The 27,333-nt window shown below is 41.6% G+C and overlaps 1 protein-coding gene across 3 annotated transcripts in view; it reads right to left on the reverse strand.

Moving 5' to 3' along the window:
• Positions 1-27,333, reverse strand: part of LOC134336931 (membrane-associated phosphatidylinositol transfer protein 3-like) — a 661,054-nt gene that overhangs the window by 590,737 nt on the left and 42,984 nt on the right. The gene's annotated exons all lie outside the window — the stretch shown is intronic.

Raw genomic sequence — 27,333 nt, forward strand, 5'->3', positions numbered from 1 at the left:
AGATGGAGTTTAATCCTGATAAGTGTGAGGTGCTACATTTTGGTAGGACTAATCAAAATAGGACATACCTGGTAAATGGTAGGGCATTGAAGAATGCAGTAGAACAGAGGGATCTAGGAATAATGGTGCATAGTTCCCTGAAGGTGGAATCTCATGTGGATAGGGTGGTGAAGAAAGCTTTTGGTATGCTGGCCTTTATTAATCAGAGCATTGAGTATAGGAGTTGGGATGTAATGTTAAAATTGTACAAGGCATTGGTGAGGCCAAATTTGGAGTATTGTGTACAGTTCTGGTCACCGAATTATAGGAAAGATGTCAAAAAAAATTGAGAGTACAGAGGAGGTTTACTAAAATGTTGCCTGGGTTTCATCTCCTAAGCTATAGAGAAAGGTTGAACAAGTTGGGTTTTTATTCTTTGGAGCGTAGAAGGTTGAGGGGGGAATTGATAGAGGTATTTAAGATTATGAGGGGGATAGTTAGAGTTGACGTGGATAGGCTTTTTCCATTGAGAGTAGGGGAGATTCAAACAAGAGGATATGAGTTGAGAGGGGGCAAAAGTTTAGGGGTAACACAAGGGGGAACTTCTTTACTCAGAGGGTGGTAGCTGTGTGGAACGAGCTTCCAGTAGAAGTGGTAGAGGCAGGTTCAATATTGTCATTTAAAGTAAAATTGGATAGCTATATGGACAGGAAATAAATGGGGGGTTATGGGCTGAGTGCAGGTCAGTGGGACTAGGTGGGAGTAAGCATTCAGCATGGACTAGAAGTGCCGAGATGGCCTGTTTCTGTGCTGTAATTGTTATATGGTTAAGGACTCTGTTATATTGTTCTTTCATGCTCGTTAATTATCGCTATTTATTTATATCTGCATTTTCACAATTTGTTTACAGTTTACAACTCCTGATGTTTACAGTTTACAGATCCGGTTTACAGTTACTGTTCTATAGATTTGTTAAGTATGCCCGCAGAAATAGAATTTCAGGTAGTGTGTGGTGACATGCATGTACTTTGAAGATACATTTGACTTTGAACTTCGTATATCATTCAGGTACTTAACACGTAGTGAATTGTGTAAACAAAAAGAAATGCTTAATCATACAATATATTTATACTACTACTCAAATATTACAAAAATATTTAGTATACAACAGGAATATTGAGTGCAGTTCTGGTCACCTACTGTACCTACAGGAAAGACATCAATAAGACTGAAAGAGTACAGAGAAGGTTTACAAGGATGTTGCTGAGACTTGAGGACTTGAGTTATGGGGAGAGGGTGAATAAGTTAGGATGTTCATCTCCGAAGCAAAGGAGAATGTGGGGAAGTATACAAAATTATGACAGTGTATGATTGGGTTAATGCAAGCTGTATTTTTCTACTGAAGGTAGGTGAGACAAGAACGAGAGTTCATAGGCTAAGTGTCGTGTAATTAGTAATTCAATAATATTTGAATAATCTTGTACATATATTGGTTGATTAAGCATTGTTGTTTAAATAATTACGGGTTATATGTAAGAATACATTAATTGTATACATCACCACGTTACTATGCGATACATGTGTGCCTTGCTTAAAGTTAGACCTACATTTCGAACTCTGTATTTTCTTTGAATTAATTTAATGTTTTGAAGTTACAAAACATAAAACTAAAGGTGAAAGGTGAAATATATAAGGGTAACCTGAGGGGGAAATTCTTTACTCAGAGGATGGTGCAAATGTGGAATGAGCTGCCAGTGGAAGCCAAGTCCATGCGTATATTTAAGGCGGAAGTTGATCGTTTCCTGTTGGTCAGGGCATCGAAGGATATGGAAAGAAGGCAGGTGTATGGAGTTGAGTGAATTCCGGAATGAGCCATGATGGAATGGTAGAGAAGACTCGATGGGCTGAATGGCCTAATTCTGCTCCTATATCCTATGATTCTTATGGAAGTGGGTTTGATTTCAACATTTAGGAGAAGCTTGGATAAGTACATGGATGTGAAGGGTATGGAGGGCTATGATCCAGGTGTGGGTCAATGGTACTAGAGAGAATCACAGTTTGGCATGGATTAGATGGAACAGATGGCCTGTTTCAGTACTGTAGTGCTCTATAACTCTTTGCCTGCAGGAGTTATAATAGAATTTCTCAGCAAAAATTCGTAATTTGTCTGTGCAGTGGCCCTACTAACCATGTATTCAAATACAAGCCTTTTGTTCCGCACTTGCTAGGGTCAGAACAATAAAACGTGGCCCAGCAGATGTTTGGAAGCCTCAAGAGAGAAAATGTGAAAAGAAATTTGCAAGGAATGTCAAAATGTGTGGCTGCAAGTGTGGAAAGAATAATGGATGAAAATATTTCTAACCTTAGTTTGGCCAATATAATTGATTTGACTCAATTCTCTATTATTGATTAGTTTTTGTGGTGACATTCAGAAGTGGTTCCTCAGTAATTTCCAGCTTAGCTGTTTTGTTCACACTTTATAACTCCCACAGTCTGGTTCTGTCACTGCACTGCTCTGCTTCAATATCCAGCAGGGGAGAGGCTGAAGATCTGGCATTACTGAAATTCCAGAAAAAAAAATCACTTATTTAATACCATTACCAATATATAGTACTATCTGTGACTGTTCACAGTGAGCAAAGGACGTGCCAATCTTTGAGACCTTCCCTTAAACAAAAACACTGACATTACAAAATGTAGGTGTGTGAACTGTTGTAAAATTATACTTGTGTTTAACTAAGGATGGGCTCACTTAGGCTCAACTACACCACAATATTATAAAATCTAGACTTTGACATTAATTTGCTAAAATACATTGTCTTCATGTTCTCTGCCTTCAATGGGATACATTCATTTAAAGGTAATACAGGTCATCCTCCAGTTACACCAGGGTTCCATTCCTGAAAAATGACACATACAAAATGCTTGAGGAACTCAGCAGATCAGACAGCATCTATGGAGGGGAAAAAGCAGCAAATGTTTTGGGCCAAGACCCTTCATCAGGATTGGAAAGGAAATGGGGAGAAACCAGAATAAGTGAGAGGGAGGCTAAAAAGTACGAGCTGGTGAAGCCAGGTGAGTGGGTGGGGGAGAGGCAATGAAGTAAGAAGCTGGGAGAGGTAATGTTCAAAGTAAACTTATTATCAAATTACAAATAGGGCAGAGTTTCATTGAGTGAAGTTATCTCCTCTGCATCAAGACCCTGATGGCTGAGGGGTACTAACTGTTCCTGAACCTGGTGGTGTGGGACCCAAGGCTCCTACACCTTCTTCTAGATCACCATGGCAAGAAGAGAGCAAAGCCTGGATGGTGGAGATCCCTGATGATAGATGCTGCTTTCCTGTAACAACACTCCTTGTAGATGTGCTTAATGGTGGGGAGAGCTTGATCTGCGACATACTAGGCCGTATCCACTACTTTTCGTAGTTTTTTTCATTTAAGGGCTCTGGTGTTTCTAAACCAGGCTCTGATGCGAACAGTCAATATACTCTCCACCACACATCTATAGAAGCTTATCAAAGTTTACCTGACATGCCAGATCTTCGCAAACTCCTAAGAAAGTAGAGGCATTGCCATGTTTTCTTTTATATGCCGGACCCGGATGGATCTTCCAAAATAATAACTCCAAGGAATTTAAAGCTGCTAACTCTCTCCACCTGTGATGAGGATTGGCTAATAGAACTCCTGTTTCTTCCTCCTGAACTCAATAATCAACTCCTTGGTCTTGCAGATACTGAGTAAGAGATTGAAAATCCAGCTGAGCGGACTCAGCTCGACTTTCAATCTCCTTCCTATATGCTAATTTGTCACCACCTTTGATTTGGCCAGCGACAGTTGTGTTGTCAGCAAATGTAGATATGGCACTGGAGCTGTGCTTAGCTTCACACTCATGAGCATAAAGCTAGTAGAGCACGGGGCTAAGCACCTGGGTTGAAGGAGGAGGAATCTGTTAGAAGACCACAGTGGACCCTGGAAGAAAGGGAAGGAGGGGAACCAGAGGGAGGGGAATGGCAGGTGAGGAGAGGAGGTCCATTCCCAGGAACTGTTTATATCCAAACCATTTTGCAAGTCAGAAATGTGGCTGGGAGCTCAGATCTCAGACAGCAGAAGATGCCTGTAGCAGTAAGCAAATCCATACCACCAGTCACCCAAATGCAGACATCCCACCCTGCAAAATCCCATTTCAGGGAGGTAGCACCCCCGCCCCTCGCAACCCCATATCACCCCCTCCCCCGGTCAACTTCCAAGGGTGTATGTAATACTTTGTTTAGTGATTTTGTCTAATCTGTAAAGCAAGTTGGGTATATGCAGAAAATGTGACAGTAAAATATGTACTTATAATATATTATATTATCTTGTTTATTCTATTACAACTTTAAGCAAGTCTACAGGAAGTTTGACCTCATGACGTAGGACATCAATAGAGTAGCTCCTTAGCAACTAGCCAGCTAGTTTAAATAGCGTTAGCTACACTAATGAACGAATGACGCTTGTTAAACTCACCTCAACATGTCTTTTACATTTTAACCCACCATGGGCAATAGAAAAGTCACTGTTACAAACAGTGCAGCAAGCAACACTGTCATTATTTTAGAGGTCGACTGTAAAGCCCGCCCACAGAGAAAACTGATAGGTCTACTTAGCACGAAGATAGACCAATCAGGATGCTTGCCCTTGCTCTCCCTCTCAAAAAAAATCTATTTCTGGGATATTGTATATAATTTCTGGGCATCAGGGAGCCGCTATCAATATGTGGGAGACTCCTGGAACTTCCAGGAGAGGTGGGATGTCTGCAAATGCATGCTTTAATACACGGGCTGGACATAAATTGGCATTCATAATCTGGAGAGGACTTGTACTCATGTCACAAACAAGTGTAACTTTAATATCTACTTATGTAGACTATGTGGTAACTTCTGATACAGTGACCATGTTACAGTACCACTTCTGCTCATTAACACTGAACCAACACACCACAATCAGCGCCTACATCCCAACTGTGGAAACTACAAGCAAGGCCAAGGAAGATTTTGATCCCAATCTGGAACAAAAGTACTGGACCTCTTCGTAGAAGTTCACAAGCCAACAATGAAGCTTTCAAATCCGAGGTCATAGAAAAGTTGTAGAATGGTGACCATTTATAAAATGGGAGTTGCCCATAATGAAGCAAAAATTCTTGTCATAAAGAAAGGACAGTGTTGACCAAGTCTCTGAATATTTTAAGGCAGTGGTGGATACTTGATTGATTAGTAAAGGATGAAACATTACTATTGACACATGGCAACACAGAGTTGAATTCACAATGAATCAGCCAGGGTGAAGCAGGCTCAGAGGACCAGGCGGTCTTCTCCTGCTCACATATTGTACATTCATACGTGGCCAAAAGCCAAAGACACTGGCAGCAATGCAGCTTTAAGAGACTTTTTATTCCAAAGATCTACTACTGTAGTATCAAATGACCTTTTTATTCCTAAGGTCTACCACTGTAGTATCATCTTCATTGTAGCATGTTGCAATCTTTTTCAAATGCTAAGACTTTTCTATTCGTTTTGCCTCAGACATAACTGATAGAAAAGTCTCAACATTTGAGAAAGACTACAACATCCTACGATGAAGATGATCTTGATGATCTTCAAGAATGGGAGGCATGTTTTCTAGAACTGTAATTCTGGATTGTATCCACCAGCCATGCAAGAATGATCAAGAATAGTAGCAGCTCCTTCCTTGTTCGGTCATATGGTCACAGAAAATGACTTCAGCAGGAAATTATCAAATCCAAACAATTTAAGTGAACATTGAAAGATAGAGTGGTTGTGGAGTGGATGTTTCCTATAGTGGAGGAGTCGAGGACCAGAGGGCACAGCTTCAGAATAGAGGGATGTCCCTTTAGATCAGAAATGAGAAGGAATTTCTTTAGATAGATGGTAGTGAATCTGCAGAATTCATTTCCACAGACATCTGTGGAGGTCAAGTCATTGGGTACAGTTAAAGCAGATGTTGATCAATTCTTTATTAATGATGGCAAAGGTTATTTGGAGAAATGGGGTTGAGGAGGATAATAAATCAGTCATGGTGGAATGGCAGGCCAGGCTCGATGGGCTGAATGGCCTAATTCTGCTCCTGTATGTCTTATGGTGTTATAGCCTCATCTGTATGGTTGTCGTAGTAAACAGGCTGGCATGCTGCAAGAGTTAGACAATCCCAAAAGATCAGAAAATCTCCTACTGTGGAAATTATGCAGTGTTTTATATGTTGGATTTTCAACTTCCTGAAAAGTTGTTTCAAGTAGGAGAAATAGACTAAGCTGGGTCTGTTTTCCTTGGAGCAGAAATGGCTGAGGAAGACCAATGTGATATACACAAAATCATTGTGTCTAAGTATCGGCAGAGCATGAAGACCCCAGCAGTTTAAGGATGGGGCCTATTGCCATTGTGCCAGGGGAAATTAATGATGGATAATAAAAGTCAGCAGTGTCATAATCAGTCAACACCAGCCCACAAAGTCCATAGCAGCCACTGACCACTCTAATTCCACTTTACTCACACAATTTTCTGATCAACTACCCCCACTCATTTAAATTACACCATTTATCCACAATAATATAGTAGTAATGATAAGACTCTTGGCAGTGTGGAGGATCAGAGGGACATTAGGGTCCGAGTCCATAGGACACTCAAAGCTGCTGTGCAGGTTGACTCTGTGGTTAAGAAGACATATGGTGCACTGGCCTTCATCAATTGTGGGATTGAGTTTAAGAGCCAAGAGGTAATGTTGCAGCTATATTATACCCTGATCAGGCCCCACTAGGAGTACAGTGCTCAGTTCTGGTCACCTCACTACAGGAAGGATGTGGAAATCATAGAAAGGGTGCACAGGAGATTTACAAAGATGTTGCCTGGATTGGGGAGCATGCCTTACGGGAATAGGTTGAGTGAACTCAGCCTTTTCTTCTTGAAGCGGCAGAGGATGAGAGGTGACCTGATAGAGGTGTATAAGATGATGAGAAGCATTGATCATGTAGATAGTCAGAGACTTTATCCCAGGGCTGAAATAGTTAACTCGAGAGGGCACAGTTTTAATGCGCTTGGAAGTAGGTACAGAGGAGATGTCGGGGTAAGATTTTTTACACAGAGAGTGGTGAGTGCATGGAATGGGCTGCTGGCGACGGTGGTGGAGGCGGATACAATAGAGTCTTTTAGGAGACTCCTGGATAGGTACATGAGGTTAGAAAAATATGGGGCTATGGGTAACCTTAGGTAATTTCTAAGTAAGTACATGTTTGGCACAGCACTGTGGGCTGAAGGGCCTGTATTGTGCTGAAGGTTTTCTATGTTTCTAATACATCCAACTCACTCACCAATTTGTACATCATTGGAATATGGGATGAAACATGGGGGAATCCAAGATTTCACAGGGAGAACATGCAAACTCCACACACAGCCAAGGGGATGGAGCAAGTGATGGATGGATCCAGGTGAAGAAGAATGAATGGAAAAGGAGACAGACGCTGCGAGGTGATAGGTGGAGGTGACAAAGGGCTGAAGATTTCTGAGTCTGATTAGGAGAGAAAAGTGGAACATGGAATCAAGGGAGGAAGATGGAGAGGGCAGCCTGCCTATAAACTCCTTCCCAACTGCATCCACCTATAGTTTGCCAGCACTTGCTCACAATCAGAATCAGTTTAATATCACCAACATATATCATGAAATTTGTTGTCTCTGCAGCAGCAGAACAATGTAACACATAATAGAAAAAGAACTGAATTACTGTAAATTTTATATATATATATAATGGTTAAACTATACAAGTAGTGCAAAAAGAGAACTAAAAAATTAGTAAGGTAGTGTTCATGGGTTCAATGTCCATACAGAAATCGGATAGCAGAGGGAAAGAAGCTATTCCTGAATCGTTCAGTGTGTGCCTTCAGGCTTCTGTACTTCCTTCCTGATGGCAGCATTGAGAACAAGGCATGACCTGGGTGATGGGGGTCCTTAACGACAGACATCCCACCCTGCAAAAACTCATTTCAGGGAGGTAGCACCATCAATTTGCGGAAGACTCCCGGAACTTCCGGGAGAGGTGGGATGTCTGCAATAGAGTAGCTCCTTAGCAGCTAGCCAGCTAGTTTAAGTAACGTTAGCTATGCTAATGAACAAATGACACCTGTTAAACTCACCTCAACATGTCTTTTACAGTCTTAACCCACCATGGGCAATAGAAAAGTCACTGTTGCAAACAGTGCAGCGAGCAACACTATCATTATTTTGACCCCTATTAGGCAGCGGTACACTTTAGTGTAGTCTGGGGTGACGTACAGTTTATATTTTCTTTTTTTTGGAACACTCTGGCACTCTGACTTTTTTTTGGAACTCTCTTGCTCTTGGTCTCTCTCTCTCGCATGCACGCTCTCTCGCTCATAGTCACTCTCTCTCTCTCTCTCACGCTTGCTTTCTCGCTCTTGCTGTCACTCTCTCTGTCCTGCGCGCACACGCGCACTCTCTCACGGTCTCTCTCGTGGTCGCTTTCACTCGCGCTTTCTTTCTTGCTCTTGCGCTCGCTCTCTCTCGCGCACACTCTCTCAAAAAATTGATTTCCGTGACATTGTATATAATTTGCGGGCATCAGGGAGCCACTATTAATATGCTGGAGACTCCCGGAACGTCCAGGAGAGGTGGGATGTCTGTAATAATGGATGCTACCTTTTTGAGGCATCGCTCCTCGAAGATGTTCTGAATACTACTCCCTTCCTTCCCCTTTTTCATGTATACTTCAACCTCCCTCGCCACCTTTCAGTCTAGATGCATTAGCCCGAAACATTGGCTGTCCATTTCCCTCTACAGATGCTGCCCAAAACCCCCTACATCTTGTGTGTGGCACATTGCCTGCTAGACCACTGTACTGCCCCCATCCCTTGACAGCTGTTTGTATCCAAAATAAATGTGTAAAAAAGCAGGATAATAACTCGGAGCCAATGTAAGGCTGATGCAGTTTCTGGAGCTGCAATTACACTAATGTGAGAGAAGCTGGGTGGGGTTATTGCCATCTGGTGGCCTGATAGTGACAGCAATTTGTAATCTGGTCTGGAAATGTGATGTGATCGAGAACTGCCAGCAGGCAGGCACACAGAGCTCGGGCTATAATAATAAACGGTTCCTGTTGTTGCCCAGAACTGTTGCCTTGTATCAAATTGAAAAATAGTCACAGAGATATTACATTTAAGTTCAAAATGCCCTAATATCTGGAGTATTCAGCAGCAAAATTGTAGAGAGGCTACTGTTCCTAACCATCTTCAGTAATCTTGCCTTCAGAGAACAGCTGTATGGCAAAGGTATGACAACCACACTGACACAATAAGCTGCACAGGGGGCTTGTAATTTTTGTTCAGCTATGCACAACATAAGTTGCCTATTTCATAAATGATAACTGGCATTCATTTAGTTCTAGCGTCACTGCTCAGCTTGCAAAATGCCAATTGCTGTACGTTCCAGAAAGGACAAACGTCTCACTGGAATCGCCTTTGATTAGTTTTGTGACCATTTTATGGGATCCAAACTATGTAGCAATGCGGATATATCAGGAAAAAAGCACCACCCTACTGCAGTCTCTGCTCAAAATACATCAACAGTGTTGCTAAAAATAGCCTTGTGGAGGATCTAATGGACAATGTGTGAACAGTTCTGAGAGATGAACTAGAGGCTGGAAAAGATTTCACAGGAGGTCTCACTTCTTTGCTTTCTCCAGCAATTTAATAAAAGCTGTGAAACGTTCTTACAAAGTGAAATTTTAAAAAAAATCTTTTCCTGGGTAATTACAGTTCTAAGTGAGAGTTAAAATTATTCCCCATCGTTTAATTCTCAGCATGCACAAAGGACATAACTCCCTTGGTAACTCATGGAAAGGGAGGGGAAGTTAGGAAAGGGTGAAGCATCAGGTAAGTGTAGTGTAGTGGACAAGGGTGAGGGGAGAGTACCAGTTTCCACCCAATGCTCTACAGCTCTTCATACGCAGGCTAAAAAGGCTGCATTCCACCACCAAGCTTGCTTCTGGGGAATTGAATAAAAATAGTTTTCTATAAATGAACAGTGCAGAATAAATCAGGCTATCGTAGAAGCTATATTCAATTACTACTGGGTACGGGTAGTCAGAGAAACTCCAAGGCTTCCTGTTGATATTAAAGATGACATTGAATTAAAGACTATTTAGCCCATCAGGTGTATTCTTAGCTTATCTCACGAGAAGAACCGTATGGCAAATTCAACTGAGCCCATTGATTAGATCACTGACTTGCAAATGGGAGCTAAACTACTCTCTATTCAGATAAATCCAAGAAAATTTAGATCACATGTTCATGATCTAAAAATTAATACTGAGTGTTAGGATAAATAATTTTCCTTTGCAAGCCACCTCTTTGGTTCTGGCCATTATATTCTATACTATGGGGCAGCATGGTGTAGTGGTTAGCACAACGCTTTACAGTTCCGGCAACCCAGGTTCAATTCCCACAGCTGCCTGTAAGGAGTTCGTACATCCTCCCCGTGACCATGGGGGCTTGCTTCAGTTTCCTCCTGTGGTCCAAAAATCTACCAGTTGTTAGGTTAATTGGTCATAGTCCCAAGGACTTTCTACAGGGGCACAATTGAGAGCATCCTGACTGGCTGTATCACTGCCTGGTGTGGGAACTCTAATTCCTTCAATCGCAGGACTTTGCAGAGAGTGGTGCGGACAGCCCAGCGCTTCTGTGGATGTGAACTTCCCACTATTCAGGACATCTACAGTGACAGGTGCGTAAAAAAGAGCCCGAAGGATTATTGGGGATCCGAGACACCCCAACCGCAAACTGTTCCAGCTACTACCATCTGGGAAACGGTACCGCAGCATCAAAGCACCAACAAACTCTGGGACAACTTCTTCCATCAGACTGATTAATTCGTGCTGACACAAGTGTATTTCTAAGCTATATTGACTGTTCTGTATCTTACTGTACATACTATTTATTACAAATTACTATAACATGCACCTTGCACAGGTGGAGACGTAACGTAAAGATTTTTACTCCTCATGTACATGAAGGATGTAAGAAATAAAGTCAATTCAATTCATTGTAAATTGTCCTGTGATTAGGCTAGGATTAAATCCGGGGTTACTGGGTGGCGTGGATCAAAGGGCCTATTCTGTGTGTATCTGAACAAATAAATAGAATATTCTTAGATGAATTAGCAAACTGCGCACAGTCTGTGAGGAGGAATGAACTTCATAGGCAAAATAGGCTTCCCCTCATATCATCACTTTATCTCATTTAAAATGCACCAATCACTTTAGATAAATGTTATTTGTTTATTTTCCTGAAGTTAATATACACATACCTAATTTAAAATTATTCAAGTTTTATTGGATATGAATAGTTCAAATATAAATTTTTGAATTGGTGATAAATCATTGTACTCACAAGGGAATAGAAACAATCACATTGTAAATATATCACATGGAAGGGAATGGAATGTTGTGTTGACAGGTTATTGAGCTGGAATGTAATAAGGGAGCCTAACATCCTTTCCTCCAGATTGCAGTTACGGAGTTGAGAATACAGTAGAGGCCAGGCTCATACAACTGCTCCACTCTTATTCCTTCAGCTCATTATCAACCTTATTTCTACCCGAGGTTCCACACAAACAATATCTCAAGGGTGACAACTGATCAGAAACTCAGCAGGATGAGCCACTGCCTAGCATTTGTGCCTTCAAGCGGCCCACAACCTTGTTGTAGGGTTTGACCCAGAGAGCTACCTTGGCTGGAGTCAGAGCTTTATGCTTTGGCTCTTGGTATGGTCACCCATGCCAAACAGGTCAAAGGGTAGAGGCCAGACTAAGACTGGTCCACCAGTCTCAGGGGTTCGACTCAAGGCTAACAATCATGACTGGTCAAAAGTAAAATCTGTTACAGAAACAGAAATGAAGACTCCTTCTATATCTGTGTGCAACAGTATTCCCGACTCTCCACCTGGAACTTGCATACCTGACAATAGTGAAAACCGAGCTGCTGATACAATGAAGGAAGTCCAGCACAATGCCAAGGAACGGGCCATGATGTGGACCTGACCCATCTCTCCAGAAGCCAGCACAAAGAAGTGGGAAAAGAGGGAGCAGGATTAGCCCAGACACATCAGCATCAGGCCTGCAGCCCACTTGGGCCCTCTGCCTTTGCCAAGCACACATGGAAGTCCAGGATAAGCTGAGCCACAAATGGCTGACTGCTGGCCCTTCCCTGTGAAACCACAAGTACCTGTCAATGCAAAATCTCAGAAGCTTCAGGCTGAACAGAACTTTTTGTTCAAATTCCAAATTCTGTTGTGTATGAAGCATCAGTGACTTTCATTAGTGAGACACCTATAAGCTCAGAGAAGGGACACAAGAGCCTGCAGATGCTGGAATCTGAAGCGACACACAGATCAACAGACTTTCTATGGTGACCTTTAATCTCAGGATGCATTGCTGAATAAACGTGGCTAAGCAGGTTACAGCCATTTCACAGCAACACTCAGAAAATGCTGGAGGAACTCAGCAGCTCAGGCACCACCTATGGAAGTGAATCAACAGTTGACGTTGCAGGCCAAGACCCTTGTTCAGGCCATTGCAAATCTAGAATCAGCTTGGTCATTACTGTCTTACGTGATGTGAAATTTATGGTTTTGCAGCAGCAGTACAGCGCAAAGACATAAAATTACTAAAAATCATGAAATAAATAATTTGTGCTAAATGAGACTCTACTGGTAGCCTCAAATGCTTTTTCGTTTGAAAGAGGGTGAGAGAATGGACATACTGTACACACACCCACAAAAAGAAAAAGCACATTGTACCATACAGCTCCTTTATAGATAATACCAACAGAAACAACTTAAAGACTATGAATTTAACTCCCCCGACCCCAAACATTAAAGGTTTAACAGGAAGTCCTTTATGCTTCCTTGGAACCATCCATTGACCCTGCCCATCTGCAACTCTAAGCAGTGCATCAGCCTACAGAGGCTCTAAGACAACAGAGACAACAAACAGAAACTTAGCAGTGCAAAATGTAGCAAATGGTGTGAATAACAAATGGAGGCCAAGATGTTAAAGACAACAGGGGAAGTCATTGCCCCTTGTGACATGACTAATAAAAGAGAAGACATTCGCATGATCCCAGGGGAATATACCCAAGAGGTTGGGTGATGTTAATAGATTAAAATTAAAACACCATTTGGAAAAAAAAAAGTTTTTCTGAAGTTTACAAAATAGTGCTTGTAAGAACTCAACAGAATCAAATTTTAGTATTTTTCAGTGAACTGGACAGGCAGTATCTTCCCTTTTTTCCTCAGTCCTGAAGAAGGGCCTCGGCTCAAAGCATCGACTATTTATTCATTTCCATAGATGCTGCCTGACCCGTAGTGTCCCTTCAGCATTTTGTGTGTGTTGCTCTGGATTTCCAGCATCAGCAGGCTTTCTTTTGTTTACGAGTGGGAGGGACAATCACAACATCCACACAGTTTTGTTGCCCGCGGGTGGAAATGATTTTGATGGTAAAGCATTATTGGCCAGTTGCTTGTGCCATTGAAGAATTGACAGCCAACTGACTTAATTTGAGTGGAATGAGGATGGGGTGGAACCTATTGGAGAAGTAAGCGGGCATGTACCTATGATGGGACCTCAGAAGGAAGGGCTCGATAGGCTACAGGTACATGATAGTAAACATTAGCTAAGACAAAGAAAAGCAACTCAAGGATAATTTGTGATTGATATTCAATACGGTTTTTCCAGATCCATTTCCAAATTTTTTTTTAACACATTGGCTAATTAAGGAACATGAAGTCTGATTTTAGCCAGACCGATGAAAAGTATTTTGGAGAAATTATATGTGACAATTGAGGCAGAGAATGGGACTACCGCTCAGAATCAGAATCAGGTTTAATATCACGGGCATATGTCGTGAAATTAGTAGTGTTTTTTTTTGCCAGCAGTACATTGCAAAATATACTGCTCCTGAATCATTAAGTGTGTGCCTCCAGGGGCTTCTGGATCTCCTCCCTGATGGCAGCAGTGAGAAGAGGGCACATCCTGGGTGACAGAAGCTAGCATCCAAGACATCCTCAAGATGAAAATGGCTTCTCCAAAACCTTTGCAAAAGTTTTGAGGAAATTGCTAACCTATGGATGGAGACAGCCCAGTTAATATCACTACATGAATTTCTCATTTAATAGTTGTGTTTACAAGTATCCAATTACTAATGGAGGTCTACAAAGACAAGAATTATTACTATTAATTCTATAACCCATAGTAATAAATATCTATGGAAATACTAGAAAACTGCATTGTAAAAGAAAAGATAGATGCAGAGCACCACTGTACTGTAGCGGTTAACGCGACACTATTACATTGCGGGTTCGGAGTTCAGAGTTCAGAGTTCAATTCTATCGTCCTCTGTAAGAAGTCTGTACGTGGAATGCATGGGTTTTTTCTGGTTTTCTTCCTCCCACAGTCCAAACACATACCATTTGGTAGATTAATTGGTCATTGTAAATTGTCCCATGATTAGGCTAAGATTGAATTGGGGGTGGCTGAGCTGGTGTAGCTCAAAGGGCAAGAAGGACCTACTCCACTCTATCTCTAAAAAAAATACAAAATAAGAATATGGAGAAAGGGAGCCATGTCAGACAGCTACTTGATATAGTTTAGTGTAGGGTAGAAAAACCATGAATATACCAGGGAGAATTCCAAATTAAAGGCCATATTGCGCATACAATAGAAGTCAGACTATAATATTTCATCATTAGCATAAAAACATCATTAGTAGTCCCAAATAGCCTATATCTAGGGAAATTAAAAAAACACATTTGCTTTATGCAAGACCTTGCCAGGCATCAGCTTTATTCTGTTATCACTCAAGATGCCAAATGACCCCAATGTATTTCTGTCAAATATTATAATTACAAATATTATAATTATTGATCTTCACACATGGGAAAGGAAAAAATGCTGAGAAAAGAATCAGAGCAGGATGAATAGATTTGATACTCGGATCCTAACATATCACAATCAGATTAATGAAATGATTCCCCTTTAAAAGGAGGCCTGAAGATATTTCAGGGAAATCTGGAACTTGTTCTTCCAAAGGCCACAGATGCTGGCTCAATAGAATTTGTCAAGACTGATAGAGTTTTTGAGAGGTTGTCAAGGGTTATGGAGCAAAGATGGGTTAATAGAACTGAGATAAAGATCAGCCATTATCTAACTCAACAGCAAAATGATCCTGCAAGTGGAAGCCCTCCGTCTGCATCCACTCTATACAAATGCTCATACGCTTGAATACCTCGAAAGTCAACATCAGCTTTCACTCCTCAAGAGAAAAGAGTGATATCTTTGCCCAAATTATTATAATTCCAAATAACGTGTTCCATTTACACAGTATAATTTATGAAATCCTCCTTCTGAAATTCTTCTAATCTTTTGACAAACACCCTTCACAGTTTTCTATATTATTTTATGTACTCCCCTATTGAATTTAAAATCCTTAAAGAAACATCATCTAAATCCTTTTCCTAAGAAATCAAATTGCGCAAGAGAAATTGCTGATAACCTTCCGAACTAAGAGCAATCATGCAAATCATCTTCCCATTATATTCCCCAATTTTATTTTCGAAACACTACTATCGAATATTATTATTGAATCATGCTTGGTGCAGACATATTCCACGCACACTTTTTCCCAACGTAGCTAGCATCAGAAAGGCTACTGAAATCCATGGTGTTTACAGCTAGAGAGCAAGGATATAGAGGGGATGATGATTTGTCACCACTATACAAGGCCCTAGCTAAGTAAGGTACATCTGAATACAAGGGAAAGAGTAAGATGGAATTGTCACAATACTAGGGCTTGAAAGCGAAGTTGTAGAGAGGGAGAGGACAGTTAAAAAAATAAATTAAAGTCTGTCCCGAGCCTTGTGGCCCATCAGGCCAGTGATTATGCTTATTCTGGGAGCCCAACGCCCTCACCATTTGGCCACGCGCCACACCAGCTAAGAGGACAGTAGCTAAGTTTTTTAAAACTTCCTATTTCAAAGGAAGAATCTTTTTCAACTAGTTACATCTGTCAGATTGTCAGAGTTACACAGTACAGAAACTGACCCTTCAGCCCAACATGTTTACCCCAACTGTTCTGCTCATTTTTCCTAATCCCATTTGCCTGCCAATTTAAGTGTCTGTCTTGAACACTGTGATTACATCTTTCTACAGCAACACCTCCGGCAGCAAATTCCACAAATCAACCACTCTGTAAGAGTAAACTTTCCATTCAAATCCCCTCCAATACTCCTTCCCCTCATCTCAAACCTGTGCCACCTTACTTATGATACCCTTGCCATCTACTCTGTCTATGCCTCGTATCATTTGATGTACATCCATCAGGTCAGCCACAGTCTTGTTCGCTCCAGTGAAAATAAGCTCAGCCTACTCAGTCTCTCTCCAAAAGTCCCTACAATCCAAGTAAATCCTAATGAATCTCCTTTGCACTCAACTACAGAATAACTACAGAGTGGCAACCAGAAATATGCACAAGTGTAGTCCATTCAGTGTTTTGTAAAGTGTTGCACGGTGAAGTCTGGAACAAGGTCTTTCCTCACGCTACTGTCATCAGGAAATGAGATCTAGGTGTTCTTGTACATCAGCCAAGTACAACGAGAACTAGGTGTTCTTGTTCATCAGTCACTAAAAGCAAACACGCAGGTACAGCAGGCAGTGAAGAATGCTAATGGCATGCTGGCCTTCATAACAAGGGGAATTGAATATAGGAGCAAAGAGGTCCTTCTGCATCTGTACAGGGCCCTGGTGAGACCACACCTGGAGTATTGTGTGCAGTTTTGGTCTCCAAATTTGAGGACGGACATTCTTGCTATTGAGGGAGTGCAGCGTAGGTTCACAAGGTTAATTCCTGGGATGGCGGGACTGTCATATGTCGAAAGATTGGAGCAACAGGGCTTGTATACACTGGAATTTAGAAGGATTAAAGGGGGATCTGATTAAAACATATAAGATTATTAAGGGATTGGACACTCTGGAGGCAGGATGCATGTTCCCGCCAGAGGCCACATTTTAAGAATAAGGGGTAAGCCATTTAGAACGGAGTTGAGGAGAAACTTTTTCACCCAGAGAGTGGTGGATATATGGAATGCTCTGCCCCAGAAGGCTGTGGAGGCCAAGTCTCTGGATGCTTTCAAGAAAGAGACGGATAGAGCTCTTAAAGATAGCGGAATCAAAGGTTATGGGGATAAGGCAGGAACTGGATACTGATTGTGGATGATCAGCCATGATCACAGCGAATGGCAGTGCTGGCTCGAAGGGCCGAATGGCCTACTCCTGCACCTATTGTCTGTTGAAACCTCAGGACCCGCACCACCAGGTCCAGGAACACCAGCTGTTACCTCTCAACCATTAGGCTCTTGAACCAGAGGGGATAACTTCACTAGACCCATCACCGAACCAATCCCACTGAACTGGACTCACTGTCAAGGACTGTTCATCTCATGTTCATGACATTTATTGCTATTTAGTTACTTATTCATACATTTTTTTCCTCTTTATTTGCATAGTTTGTTGCTTTTTGTTTTGCACATTGGTTGTTTTTGGCTTTGTTGGGTGCAACCTTTCCTGAATTCTGTTGTATTTCTTGTACTTACTGTGACGGCCTGCAAGTTTAGGAATCTCAGGGCTGTATATAGTGACATACATGGACTAAGATAATAAATATACTTTGAATTTTGAAGGATAGTCAGGTCTTCCAGAGGAAAGATTACATATTTCTTCACATAACTAGTTGAAATAAAAAGCAAAAAATTACCCTAAGAGTAGATGTAAGCAGAATTAATGGTTTTAATTCTGCCATCAATAGACAAGGTTAAAACAAAAAAATACAGATCATCATCTCATAAAGTGAGTCAAGGAGCTGAATGCCTAACCCCTGTTCCATGTTCTCGTGATTATGAGGCACAACACTACACCATTGTGTTCAATATGTTGTGAAATCTAAACAAATGAAGATTTTCCTGCTAGAATATAGAAATAGATTATTTTTAAGTTCAGGTATCAGTGTGTGAGATATTAAGTGGCAACACTGACTTCTCTCCACAGACCTTTAACTAACTCTGTCAATCAGACTAATCATTAACTGGTGCTTAGTGATCTCAAAGCCAATTCCAGCGAGTGGTAGAATAAAATCAAAGGCCATTTATCCAAACACAATATATGTAACTAATTAGCAAAACATTCTGGGCTTCTCAAATACACCATTAAATCGTGTAGACTAACTACTGTGCTGAAATAATTCTTAAATTGTCCACGGTATTCACAGGGGCACTTTTCAGGCGCTTAACATAAACAGCACCACCATGTTGCATTGCAAAAGGAATGTCACCATCCCAAAAGACAATTGGCGTGATTGGGTGGTGTACATGGACAGTTACTGTAGTTGTCCCATTGGCCAACTGTTGTGCCACAACTGGAGTTCAGTGCGTTCCCTCTGTATTTCTCCTGTTAGCTCCATTGCCTTCTGATATGCTATCACGATATATTATGCAATGCAAGAAACACTAAAGAATTGCTAAATATTTGCACTCTTCCCTATAAGGTATTGAAATGGAGGGAGGGGGAGCATTCACCCTTTCACTCCCATCCCATGATCATCTGTACAATCCTCCTTGCACCGACTTCTTAGTTCTAGATTGTGCTCATCCTCTCCCCTCTCTCTCTTTCTCTCCCTGTATCCACATTAGTTTCATTAAGTCTTTTTTTAAATCATCTTGGGATTAATACAATAAATGTGTTTTAAACTGCATGGGTGTACTTTACTAATGTCATTTACAAACTTACATTGGAATTTATTATGCTTTAGTTATTTCACACCACACTGCCTTTCCAAACCATTTTGGCTGAACTACTTAATTTTTAACTGCACTACATTCTCTTTATGTATGAGGAAAAAAACAGAAACCAATTTTCTAACAGGAGATCAGACAAGCAGTTAGTTGGGTCTCTTGACCACTTGGTTTTGGTGTTGGTCGAAGGGGGAATGTTACAACACAGTGGGATAGGATTTTTGAACAACTGTGTCATCCGAGCAAACAGACTTGGTCTCCACTCAACGTCTCATCCCTCTGGAAACAGAACTCCCTCACGATGACATTTAAGCATCAGTGTATACTTATGAAAACATCCCAAGTTTTCCCCAACAAGAAGCTTTGAATGTACCAGTAGGCACATAACCTTCTGAAAGCTAGATCTATGCTGTGTTGGAAAGGTGATCCAGAGTCATACAAGTCAAGCTATGACTCCCTCCACCCCTCCAGAAGGGCTTCACAAGTGTGAAGAGACAATTCCAGACTAAACTAGAGTCACGGGCTCAATACCTTGAGTCTATCACTTTTTACAAACGGGTAATACAAGTAGCAACCACACATCATTTGTGAATGAGCTCATTGCTTCTTACTCACACTTTGAAAGGAAGAACAATGACACAATCTTCCCCCAGCTCCTGACGACTCAGTGATCTCATTTTCAGAGGCCGAGGCTGATGTCAGAGCATCTTTCAGGAGGGTAAATCTACACTTAGGGTCCGACCCAGACGATGTACCTAGCAGGGTGCTGAAGACCTGGGTGGACTAACTCACAGATATATTCAAGAAGATCTTCAACCTCTTGAAGGCAAGTCTGAGATTCCCAGCCGTTTCAAAAAGACATCTATCATATCAATGTATAAGATGTGTACGGTAACTTGCCTTAATGAATGCTGTTCAGTAGCACTTACATCAAGCATCATACAATGTTTTGAGAGGTTGGTTATGGTGTGAATCAACTCCTACAGCTACAGACTACAGCTTGGAGTTCGATATTACTCCTTCCGAACATCACCAAGCTCCCGAACCTGGGCCTCGGTACCTTTATTTGCAACTGGATTCTTGTCTTACTCACAGCAGATCTCAATCAGTACGGATCAATAATATCTCCACACTAATCATCACTGCCAGTGCATTTCAAGGCAATGTCCACAACCCTCTGCTCTACTCTCTTTACACCCTAAACAACGAGGCTGAACACAGCTCGAATGGTAGGCACGTACAAACTTATTGATGTTGGCCAAATCATGGGTGGTGAAGACCCAGCATACTAGAGGGAGACAGAACACCTGGTTGAGTGGTGCCATAGTTACAACTTCATGCTCAGTGTCAACAAGGCTACACACCTAATTGTTGACTTACAAAAGGGAAGTCGGGAGACCACATGCCACTGGTGGATCAGAAGGGGAGAGTGAAAGCAGCTTTGAACTACTCGGTGCTTACATCTCAGATAACCTGAACTGGGCCCGGCATACAAGTTCAATCATAAAGGCAATGCACCAGTGCCTTTACTTTCTCAGAAGCTTAAGGAGATTTGTCACTGACTGCTCTGACAAATGTCTGCAGATGTACTATTGAAAGTATCCGGACTGGGCTGGTAAAGTCAATCCAGCAGACAGGAACATGCGATGCTGCAGAGAGTAGAGGACAAAGGACGTTCATCATAGGCACAGCCCTCTCCCACTACTGACAGCATCTCCAGGAGGTGCTGCCTTAATACAGTGACATCTATCATCAAGTGACCCCACCATCTAGGCTATGCCTCTCCTCACTGCTACTGTCGGGGGGGGGGGCGGGGGGAGGAACGGAAGCCTCGTCCACACCACCAGGTTTCAAGAACAGCTACTTTTCTACAACCACCAAGTTTTTGCGAGAGATGTGTATAACCCTACCCCTACCTCAGGAACAGAACACCTTGGACCACCTCATACACTACAATGGGCTTGTCTCAGTCTTTTGTTTCTGCACTAATGTCTGTGCTTTTTTCTCCCATTTATTCATTTACAGGATGTGGGCTTCGCCAGCTACGCCAACATTTATTGCCCATCCCTAGTTGCCCTCAAGAAAGTGGTGATGAGCTGCTTCTTGAACTACTGCAGTCCCTGAGGTGTAGGTACACCCACAGTGCTGTTAGGGAGGGAATTCCATGATCTTGACCCAGCGGCAATGAAGGAATGGTGATATGTTTCCAAGTCAGGATAGTGAGCAACTTGGAGGGAGATTTCCAAGTGGTGGTGTTCCCAGGTATCTGCTATTCTCACCCTTCTAGATGGTACTGGTCGTTGGTCTGGAAGGTGCTGCCTTTGGAACTTGGTGTGTTGTTGCAGTGCATCTTGTAGATAATAAACACTGCTGCTTCTCTCTTCACTGCCTTGTATAATTTAATTTACATTCTGTGATGCTGCTGCAAGTTTTTAATTGTACCTATACCCAACTGTCCTTCTGCACATGACAATAAACCCAACATGACATGACTAAGCGACAAATAGTTTATCTGCTCATTTTGTTATACAAGTAACTGAAAGAGATGCCTCCCAATGCCATTTCACTTTCACACAGCTAAAATAATCATAGTTAGACACGCATTCATCCAGGTACTTCCATGTCCCAAACCAGCCTTTATGATTTATTTCTCCACTTCTATACTTGTCAGACTCATCAATCACTGCATACCGCTGGTCACCAATCTTTCTTCCTCCAGCCATGGTGAGTCAGCACAGGCTCTGAAATCTTCCTTCATGACAGCCATCATCAAAATGTTCGTGTCAATAGGTTGGCCTGAAGTACATTGCTCAGTTTGAAAATACCAAGTTTTAAGAAGTGTTTTAAAGGATTTGTTTAAGAACTTCAAACATTTGAGGAGGAATCACTTTACATTTGGAAAAGGCAGATGTGGACATTTTTTTGCAAACTTTCTGCACCCTTTCAACAAATGGAGATATTGAATCTCTCAGATTCCATAATTTCTCTGGTATGACCTGCTTGTTTTTTTTTGCCTATAGCTGCTGTTAATACTTCCAGAACTGAAATTATAAACCTGAGCCTCAATTTGAAAGATGCAGGCCAGGCAGCATCTATTGGAAGAGGTACTGTCGACGTTTCGGGCCGAGGCCCTTCGTCAGGCCCGAAACGTCGACTGTACCTCTCCCAATAGATGCTGCCTGGCCTGCTGCATTCACCAGCAACCTTTATGTGTGTTGCTTGAAATTCCAGCATCTGCAGATTTCCTCGTGTTTTCCCCAATTTGAAAGGTATTTTGATCATGAATAGACAGGGAATTCAGGAATGTAGACCACGTGAAGGTAGATGCACAGGTTATATTGGCATTGTGGTAAGTATAGATACTCTGGGCTGAAGGGCCTGTTCCTATGTTAGATTAAGTTCTTTCTTCCTGAAGTTCCCAACTCCTTCAAAGTCATCTCTTAGAAATGTTAAGAAATCAGATTCTTGGATGCCAACCAAAGATTGTAACAGCATCATTTAGGACTTAAGATACTACATCTATTCATATGCTTGGCACAATCAATAGCTAGATCCTAATAACACACTGATATAAAAATAAAATGCCTAATTGCCATACTAAGCCAGCCAATGTGTTGGACATCACGTGTTCAGAAATATTCAGCAAGGTCAACTGACTCAAAACAAAAACAGAATCCATTAAAAATCGTGAGGCAAACAAAGCTTTGTGACCAAAACTAGAGAGTCCTGTGCTAATAAAAACACACTTCTCTGAGGAAAAAAAACAATGGAATAATAAAAAAAGCTAATGTTCCTTAATGACTATTTAACCAATGACACTGATATTCATCATGAAGTGCTTTGAGAGGCTGGTCATAGCCCATACCAGCCTCCCGGCCAAACTCACCCTATTGTAATTTATCTACTGCAGAAACAAGTCTTTAGCGGATACATCTCCCTGGCCCTGCACTCATCTCAGGTCAGTAAAAACACAAATGCCAGATTACTATTTATTGACCACAGCTCAGCCTTCTGTCCGATAATTCCAAGTAAACCCATCTCTAAACTCCTAGACCTCCCTTTGCAACTGGATCCTTGATTTCCTGACAACCAACAACAATCAGCAAGGACAAAAGCAAAATCTCCTCCTCAGCACTGGGGTCCCGAAAGGCTGTTTCCTTAGCCCCTTACTCCACCTACCATATACTCCCTACCCCAGGCCAGATTCAGCTCTAATCATCTACAAGTTTACAGATGACACCACCGTAGGAGGACAAATCTCAAATGATGATGAGTCGGAGTACATGAAGGAGATCGAGACCCTGGTGACATGGTGTCATGACAACAACCTTGTTCTCAGTAACAGCAAAACAGAAAAGCTGGCCAAGTGGAGGGGGGCTGTGCACATGCTCCTGTTTGCTTTGATGGTGTCAAGGTCAAGAGGATTCAGAGCTTCCTACTCCTAGGGTTAAACTTCACCTGTCTTGGTCCAACCATATACAGGGGCACCATCAAGAGCATCCTGTCTGCTGTGTCAACTGCCTGATACGGGGACTGGACTACCTTCAATCGCAGGGCACTGCCGAGAGTGATGCGGACGGCCCAGCACATCGGTGGATGTGAACTTTCCTCTGTTCAGGACGTTTATAGCAGCAGGTGCGTAAAAAGGGCCCGGAGAATCGTTAGGGAGTCCAGCCACACCAGCCACAAACTGTTTCAGCTGCTACCCACTGGCAAATAGCACCACAGCATTAAAACCAGGGCCAACAGGCTCCAGGACAGCTTCTTTCACCAGGCCGTCAGATTTATTAATACAGATTGATCTGATTGCATATCTGACTGTACATCGATCTGATTGTGCATCTGACTGTATATACATGTATACAAAACAATTATGTATACAATCTTCATGTTTGGGCAATATCCTATCACGTTTTCCCCTCTTTATTGCTTGCACATTATGACAGGGATGCAACATATAGATTTTTACTCCCTTAGATACAAGAAATAATAATAATAATAATAATAATAATAGAGATCATGGACATGAAAGCACACTGACAGCTCTACTTCCCCGGGAGGCTGAAGAAATTTAGTATGTCCCTACTGATATGCACCTTTCATATACATACACCATTGAAAGCTTCCTATCTGGATTCATGACTGCTTGGTATATCAACTGCTCTACCCAAGACAATTAAAAAAACTGCAGAGGGTTGTGGACTTAGTAGATTACAGGAATCAATCTTCCCTTCATGGGCTCTGTCCACACTTCTTGTTTGTGTCCACACTTCTTGCTGCTTTGATAAAGCAGTCCACATAAAAGCCCTACCCAGCCCGGAAATTTTCTCTGTTCTCCCATCAGCCAGAAAGTACAAATGCCTGAAAACATGTACCACCAGACTCAAGGACAGCTTCTATACTGCAGTTAGAAGACGTCTGAATGGAACTCTTGTACAATAAGATGGACGCAGGACCTCACAGTTTACCTTGCGTCTTAGCGTCACCTGCACTGCACTCTCTGTAGCTGTAACACAATATTCTGGATTCTGATATTGCTCTTCCCTTCTATGACCTCAATGTACTGACATGATTAAATGATCCGTAGGGATGGCAAACAAGACACGGTTTTTCACTTTGCCTCGGTAAACATGAACCAATTTACCAAATGAGTACATAATGAAACTTCTGTAAAATCCATCTTAAATCATGTGGGACAGTATAACTGGGTGTAATTGACAGTACACTCATTCATCAACAACAGCTCCAGATAAGTATTAACTTGTTGATTTTTGTTGCTCCTCCCCGTGCCTTGTGGCGCATCGGGGGGCATTTTGCTTGAAGGTATAATAATTACAGAATGTGCAAGAGTCCCAAGCAGACAAGGAACCTCTACGTAGCGTTTCTGGCATCACTCAGCAAAATGCACGCTTATGTTTCATTGACTTTTTATCCTTGTTACTTTCATTTGCTTTCACATAACTGGAGCTCAGGGAAAAAGGCACTGGCACAAAGAACACCACTGTTGCCTCACCATTCATTTCCTTCATCTATTCCCACTGACATCTGCCGAACTGAACTTTAATACAAACAGAGGTGTTCGTTCTCAAAAGGCATAAACCAGAACCTACATTTCTTTTAAAAAGACAACTCTGCTCATTTTAGAAGAATTATTCTGAGTTGTGTGCTGCATATTAAAATACTCTCCTGGGGTCGTCCAAAGTGGTAAATCACATTGTTTTGGATTTAAAAGTCTTTAGATTCCACTGGAAGAAATGTTTTCTTTTCTGGTTTGCTAGTTGGATTAGCTGCCTTTTTTAGAAATATCAATGGTGCTTCCACATTAAACATCCATTCAGAAAAGTCAAGGGCCGAGTGTATCACGGCCATATGAAAACCAGACTCTGCTAAGCTCCTAGTAACTGAAACCTTAAAGTAGGATGGATGTCAGCCATCTGAAATTCAGCATTTACCTGGCTTGCTCAAAATGTATGGTACGTAACTTCAGATGCAAAATATTTATTGCTTCATAAAATTAGCTTACAGTGGATTCCAGTTAATTGGGACACATCGGCACTAGTACATTTTGGTCCAATTAAGCAGTGGCCCCAATTATCCGAAGTTTCATGAATATATTCTGTGCGAGGAGTGGTGCCCCACACAACCTTTCGAACTGCACCTTGTAAGGCATGAAAGTGCCCGACGCTGGCCTCACAGTCCTGACGAAGGGTCTCGGCCCGAAACGTCGACTGTACCTCTTCCTAGAGATACTGCCTGGCCTGCGGCATTCACCAGCAGCTTCTATGTGTGTTGCTGGCCTCTCAGGTCTGAGTTGACGTCGTCATCATCATCACCATTTTTAAAAAGATATAAAAAAGGCAAACCACCGATCAACTGAATTAAAAATGTATTTAAATACAGATCAAATTAGAATACTACCGATACTGCTGGTGGTTGTCCATCATATCTGACGATGACAGGAAACCTATACAGAAGAGTTTTAAAGTGGAAAAGCCATTGCACTGGGGCAGTTCCACTCTCTCAACCTTGGAAATCCAGGGCCAGTGGTTTGAGTAGATGTCACAGATGGGGTCGCCCCAGTTGCATTGGATGACTACGACATCTTCTGTGCTTCGTCATGCCCTTTCACTCTACACATAGTGTTGTAGAATCACCTTCCTGGCCATTGAATCTCAGAGTAGATCTCATTTGCCCAGTCCACCGGAATTGACCGCATCCTAGGCTACCCTCACCTGGTTTAACCAGCCTGTCAAAGCGGTGTACTGCAGTCTGGCCACAGTCACATGCAAACAGCTACTTGGAGTCATAGGTGATATCTGAGTGTCCAGTGGTGACCAATGGTAACATTCAAGATGATTATCAATATCGTCAAATTCTTTGTAGTTCCTAACTTGTTGAAGTAGTGAAATTGTTTCATTTTCACTCCCGGCTATTTCTGGTATTTCAAAGTCTGAATGCTTAAAAACCACAATGAGCAAAACAGCTCTGAATTGCCTTACTGCTCATACCTCATCAGCCATCAGTGAGAAAAATCATTGCTTTTTAAAACAAAAAACACACACACACCTGACACTATTTAAAAATTGTTCACTGTAAGCACAGTGTAGTTTCTAGTCACAAGTGCACGCAACTGACACTAGTTAGAAATTGTTTGGGAAAAGTCTCCTGTAAGCAGCATAATGTCCCATATAAATGAAAGGAATCCCAGATATTTTTCAATTAGTTTTTGTTCTTTAAGAGTTGTCCCAAATAAATAGCTACCCCTATTAACCAATGGATGAATTAACCAGAATCCACTGTATATGGACATGTATACAATTACTGCTCATCAGTGAGTGCTTCAAAGTCTGTTAATGCTCTGGTAAAAAGTAAGTTCGATAGAAACAAAGATCCTGTTGATTACTGAAATCATTTTGTCCAGGAGCAACGGCCAAAAATAATTCCCCACATTTAAAACTTGTCACCTGTTTGTGGATTGAGTGTAGTTTCCTCTCTGACTTTGTTACAAAGTGTGCAGCATGACAATCCACAACAGTTTATTCTCCAGATTGTCAGATTCACTTGTTTTTTTTTAATCCAATGTTCTTTCAGAAGTCAAGAAAAAGGTATAAAACTTGTTGCTTCATGATCATTTTATTAAACAAAGAATTGGAAATAGACACTAGCAGGAGTCTATGATCAAAGAAGAAAAGAAAGCATAGATGACAGGCCAACATGCTCAGCACTTCTTATACCATAGATAAGAGACATTTCATTCAAATTTATAGATAAGGGTTAACCAATCAAATAGTCCCTATTGAAATAATGCAATGCCAAGAAGCTTCCATAAAGAGACAGAACGGCAACCAAGAGGGGAACAACTGCATATGCATACTGTGACCACTAGGGAACATACTGAACAGTTACATGTATATAAATAATTATAGAAAATACAAGCAGACATCAATTGTTAAACTGCG

This window comes from Mobula hypostoma, chromosome 23 (genome assembly GCF_963921235.1).
Source record: "Mobula hypostoma chromosome 23, sMobHyp1.1, whole genome shotgun sequence".
NCBI classification, from domain to species: Eukaryota; Metazoa; Chordata; class Chondrichthyes; order Myliobatiformes; family Myliobatidae; genus Mobula; species Mobula hypostoma.